The sequence below is a fragment of the Armigeres subalbatus genome, unplaced genomic scaffold, assembly GCF_024139115.2.
Source record: "Armigeres subalbatus isolate Guangzhou_Male unplaced genomic scaffold, GZ_Asu_2 Contig2053, whole genome shotgun sequence".
NCBI classification, from domain to species: domain Eukaryota; kingdom Metazoa; phylum Arthropoda; class Insecta; order Diptera; family Culicidae; genus Armigeres; species Armigeres subalbatus.
Window position 1 is genome coordinate 15,187 of NW_026942895.1, and position 5,677 is coordinate 20,863.

At 41.6% G+C, this 5,677-nt stretch overlaps 1 long non-coding RNA gene across 1 annotated transcript; it reads left to right on the plus strand.

Annotated features, from left to right (window-relative positions):
- The first annotated feature begins 3,350 nt into the window (after positions 1 to 3,350).
- On the plus strand, positions 3,351 to 4,667 carry LOC134203683 (uncharacterized). Its single transcript, XR_009977670.1, has 3 exons — positions 3,351 to 3,468; positions 3,536 to 3,953; positions 4,016 to 4,667. It is a non-coding gene; the product is annotated as an uncharacterized LOC134203683 (long non-coding RNA).
- Positions 4,668 to 5,677: the final 1,010 nt, after the last annotated feature.

Sequence of the window (5,677 nt, forward strand, 5' to 3'; positions counted from 1 at the left end):
AAAAACGAATTCGACATAAGCATCGGGGGAGTTGCTGAGCAAATTTTATTCCAAATACATATGGGATATTGGAAAAATCGGTTCTTCTCAGGGCTTCCATTCTGTACAAAGGAAGATTGAGGCGAGGCGAACTTTTTTCAAAGTGCAAATTAACCGCTTGGAGACGCCATCAAGTTGCCTGGCGTCCGTAGCAGAATCACGAGCGCGCGTCGAAGGGAGATGCTACAAATATGTATTCGCATGGATGGCTTCAGTGGCAGTCAAGTTTAATTCTTTCAAGATTCTTATTTGGTTTTGTTATTCCAGCCTATGGCGTGGGTCGTGTGGTCGTTAGTGATTCGAAATATGCATTATTGGGAATTAATCGATTCTTCTCATGGACACCATTTTAAACATAGGAAGATTGAGGCGAGACGAATTTGTTTAAAGTACGACGTCGTAGCAGAATTACGTTGCCGTTCGTAGCAGAATAATGAGCGCGTATTGTATGTATGTATTACATGTATTCTTGCACTGGCACTAGATTCTTCATTTCCCCAAACTGTTTTACGTAGTTTACGTCGGGCGGTCGTGTCTTGTACACAACCCTTATGATTTTTCTTGAGTGTGTAGGTAGGTGTCCATCTCCTTCCCCTACCCCAGCATTCGCATGAACGTGGCCAGACAAATCTTAACTGCCGGGGAGCAGTGAATCAGCCAGTAAGACTTTGGCCAAAAATGTTTCTCAAACAAACGGTTCAAGTCTTTGTTGTACAAGAAAGGAAAAATATGAAAATGCAAATCTAATCTATGTAATAATTGGGTAAGTATGGCCTGAGCTATGCTGAGACTCCCTGAATCAATGGCCTCAGGGTCGGCACGCTCACCTCAAGCTACTCGCGGGCAGGGAACTCTCGCAATCAAAATGTAGGGAAAACCACAGAGCTTCACAATGCGACACTTTATTTTCTCCACTCTTTCACTTTCTTAAGTCTAGCTAACCTGTCTTCCTCGGGGCCCCTCTTCCTGGCAGCACTCCACCACTTCACTTCTTCCTTCTTCAACTCCTGTCCTTCCTCGTCCTCTGCCTAGCTCTCCTTCCGTCCTTCCTTGTCTTTAATCTTCGATGCAAGGGCATTCACGCCGGCGACGGCGGCTTTCTTCCTCTTCGGTACTTCCTTCGCCCTTCAACGGCCTACGTAGCGTCGGTGGCTGACACCTTCCTGCTTCTGTTGCCGACGACTCGCTGCGGCTTACCGGTGGTAACGCCGGGTGGCTTGGGGATACTCTTCGTTTCTTGCTGCGTTGCAAAACGACCAATAAGATGACCGAACGGCTATCGGCGGAAAAATGCCGAATCAGGCCGACAATGAAACCTGGGTACGAGGGCGGTTCTTGATGGGGTTTTAACTATAAAAACGGCAGGGTTCTGATGCCCTCTACGCCTGGTCTTCTTCCACAAACTCTCTCACTTCTTCTAATTTGGTGCTTTCGCTAGCTTTTAAAACTTTATTCCGTTCACTTCGAATTGCGTTGGATAAGTGACGGTTTCAGGCTTGTTTCCTGCATTCTAGGGTCATGACCTCCTTCTTCAGGTCAGTCAGTGAGTGGTTGGCTGCGGACTTCTAGGGTGGTGGAGGCTAATCACGCCCTGCTCTACTGCAGTCGCTACTGTACATGGAAAACCTACACATAAAGACGAGTTTTACCTGCCATTCACAAACAATTCACGCATAACACTAAAATTCCACGAATTTCTCGGCAACACTCATCACATAACATAACCAACACTTACATCTATTGGAAGCGCTTATCGAGTATCTTCAATCTGACAACGTTATTACATTGCTTCCGAGAATCTCTTTATCAGTTGGCTATACAAGCTGATAAAATGATGACAAATAATCCAAAATAAATTTTCGATCGCTTTGCACATCCGTCACAACCGTCAGTTAGCGTAAAATCAGCAGTGATTCAAATCGTTCGGGGCTGTCCGTTTGAATATGAATCTGAAACATTCATTTTCCTAGCAGCTGTTCTAGGTTCATTTTTTATACCAGTCAAATGTCAGAAAAATAAAACTGGTATAACGCTCCGTTATATTTTCTGCAGATTTGAACCACGATTGAATCACGAAATTCAAATATTTTTCAATTGTTTTGGTGTATGAATGCGTAATTTTATCGACGGATCAATCCACTAGTCTAGTCTAATCTAGTCTACACATACACAGCCAGTTCGTGAAAGAATCCTGGAAAGTGATAGATTCGACTACAACTATCACTTTTCTTGTCAATATTTATGTTTGAAGCACATCGTAAATGTAGTTCAAACATAAAAGCGGCCAGGCCTACTGTGCAGCGTTGTTGAAATACCTGTGAGAATCAATCCTTAACTTGATTTCACAACTAAGCCATAGAACGGGGACATCTCGTACCAACCGCTCCGTTTTTTACATTATGAAATATTGGTTGATGAATCGTTGGGAGTGAGTTTGCTAAGATGGTTAATGTTCACTCCTTGGATCCACAACGTCTTGGGATGGGACACAGTTTTTAGTCTAGTGCCCTGACCTATACACTGATAAACAGAAGCATTCGTATGGATTTATCTTCTTCTTATTGGCATTACATCCCCACACTGGGACAGAGCCGCCTCGCAGCTTAGTGTTCATTAAGCACTTCCACAGTTATTAACTGCGAGGTTTCTAAGCCAAGTTACCATTTTTGCATTCGTATATCATGAGGCTAACACGATGATACTTTTATGCCCAGGGAAGACGAGACAATTTCCAACCTGAAAATTGCTTAGACCGGCACCGGGAATCGAACCCAGCCACCCCACTATGGGGAATCAGGTGGCCGAAAATAAAAAAATCGGCTTTCTCTGATTCGTAATTCAAGTTGACCTACTAAATTCTAATGCTTTGGAGCAATAAACCCCAGCATATCAGCACTCTAAGCCATATGGTTATCAAGATATAGGCATTAGAGCCAGACACTTTTTAGTTCTTGAAAAATCAATGCATTATTCAACTGTCAATATCTTCGGCTACAGTAGCTCTTTTCCAACTCTTTAAAAAGTTTCTTAAAGCTTGTTTCATGGACTTGCGAAGAACGGGTTAGTTATGGGAAAATAGGTAGTGAAACATCCGAAAATGACCCGCACGCTTAGATTGGTTTACCTATTTATGGGTACTTAATTCACTCATATATGGGTAATTCCAATTCTACCAATATTATTAGTGAAACCTACCCAAAAAATCAGTAAAATTTACTGATGTTCTGAAAAAATTGGCTTTACCTATATTTGAGTAATCGCATTTACCCATATTTGGGTGAAAAAATAAAGATAAACAAATTCGAACTGATTGCCACCGCACCGACATCGCCAGTAGTTTGTAAAATTTCCTTATTTTTATTTTTCACGCAGTCGGTCGAAGTTGAGAATAGTTGATCCGAAAGTTTTTTATATAAGGCTGAATATAAGGTAACTATTTTGTTGTATTTTATTAAGATTGTTGTATTTGATATTTGTATTTTTACACATCTTTTAGGTTGGAACTTCTCAACTATCTTTTCAAAATCAGCAGATCAGCAGCACCTCCTCGTAATCGGCGAATGACGAATAATCGCAGACAGCAGGACCGGAAGCTAGTTCCAGAACCATAGGCGGAGAACTTCTGCTGAAAGCTGCGAATCTCTGACCACTTAGAATATTCTTGAGAGGTACCAATGAAATCGATAAATCCTCCAGCAACCGTCTAACAACTCCAACGGGAATGTTCGCTCCAATCTGCAGGTTTCTCATCCTGTTCCCGATAAATAACCATATTTGGAAGTGGCTGGATAACGAGGAGAAAAACAATTAACTGGAAAAGGTAAAGGAAATTTAAACGGAACGTGAATTCCTAGCTGCTTTTGGATGCTGCTACTAAAATAACATCCGGATTTCAGATTTTTCGAATTGGATGGGTAAGTTGATTAGTATTTAATGAAATAATTTAGGATTTATATTTGATCTTTAAATTTTTCAGATCTATTTGCGGTCAGTCGCAAATCGGATCATTCAGCATTCAGCATATCTGCGTCCGGGGGAGTTACCATCCGCCAGCTGTCATCAGTTCCATAATAGCATGCCGTTCCGCACAGCTTACTCCACCACACCACACTGACCCGTAGCTGCTGCTGAAGGATGTTCCGGTTCGTTCGGGATTCCAGAATGGCAGAACTTCCACACCAGTTTTTAGTGCTTACTCCCTCACTTTCGTGCCAGTGCTGCTGTCGAGGCTGCTGCTGAAGGATGTTCCGGTTCGTTCGGGATTGCTGCCATCAGCCACTGTTGTTGGTAATGCAACCAGCAACACGAAAGTTGAAGAATAAAATGGATTCATACTATTTTATGAAAAACACGGTAGTTAGAATAATAAAATAATTTGCATGTATATAACCAATCAAATATTTTACTTATATTTATAAGAATAATTTTTATCCAATAATATTTTCAAAACAAGAACAGGAAAATATCACCCATATTTAGGTGAATTTCACCTATAACAGAATACTCATAAATAGGTAAACATTACCAATATTCCCATGCGCCACTTGTACTCAAATATGGGTAAATGGTACTTCACCCATAAATAGGTATGTGCACTTTTTCGAGATTATAGGTACTGTTCACCCATATTTGAGTGAACTGAACTAAGCGTGAGTTAACTTTTTTACCGGGGAGGTTCTTTTAAAAGAATGATCCGAGTCGGTCGATGGTAAAAACAGAACAGACTTTATTCAAGGTTCAAAACTCAAAATGTAATTTCAGCGATGACGGTCCTGCGGCGGTTGAGCCCACTCAGCATAGATCGATCGGTGCCCTCGACAATGTTGTGATTGTTTTTATCGGCGTTCGTTGTCCCGGCGTTCGTGACCCACTTGAGAAGTGCTGATGCTGCTTGTAGAGTTTAATGTCGTTCGTCGCTATGTGTTAACTTGTCCCCTTCAGTGTGAGGCTCCGTACGAACAATTTCACCAGCGGCAAAATTTGAAATGTCCTTGTTTCCTCCGGCGTCGTCTTCTGTTGGTTCATTTGAATTTCCACCTCTGGTTTTCTGTTACGAAAGATATACAAAAAGAGAACAGCACATATGATGACGGGAGAGAATGATAATCCCCCAAAGTTTGTCCAATGTGGCCATTGAATACTTGTAGTGTTCAAACGGATTTGCTCCATCTCCTTCCTAGCTTCTAGATGCAGGTTGTGCAGGTGATGTAGGCTCAAATTAACAACAATACGTTGTTTTTCGATGGGAATGCCATACATCGGTACATGGATCGGTTTACCTGTTATATTCTGGTTGTAGTTCGAAAATGTTTGATTGTTGATCGTTACCTCACAGTTGTTGAACGAAATCAGATAAGTTCCAGACAGGTTCCTTTCAGACAAACCACAGTTGGTGTGTAGGGTAAAATTTCCTAACACATTGGTGATAAGATGTTGGTTGTCGATTGCTACGATTTCTTCCGTCGGGTTGGCTAGATAATCGCATTTGGCTGGTTTCCCATCTAACAAGTTGGACACACAGGCTGTAGAATCTAGTGTAGCGTCCTTAGCGTCAAAGATCTTTGGCTGTAGGCTGTTTACGATGTAGTATTGAGTTCCATGGTGTAGATAATTGTGGTTGGAAATATGGATTTGTTGA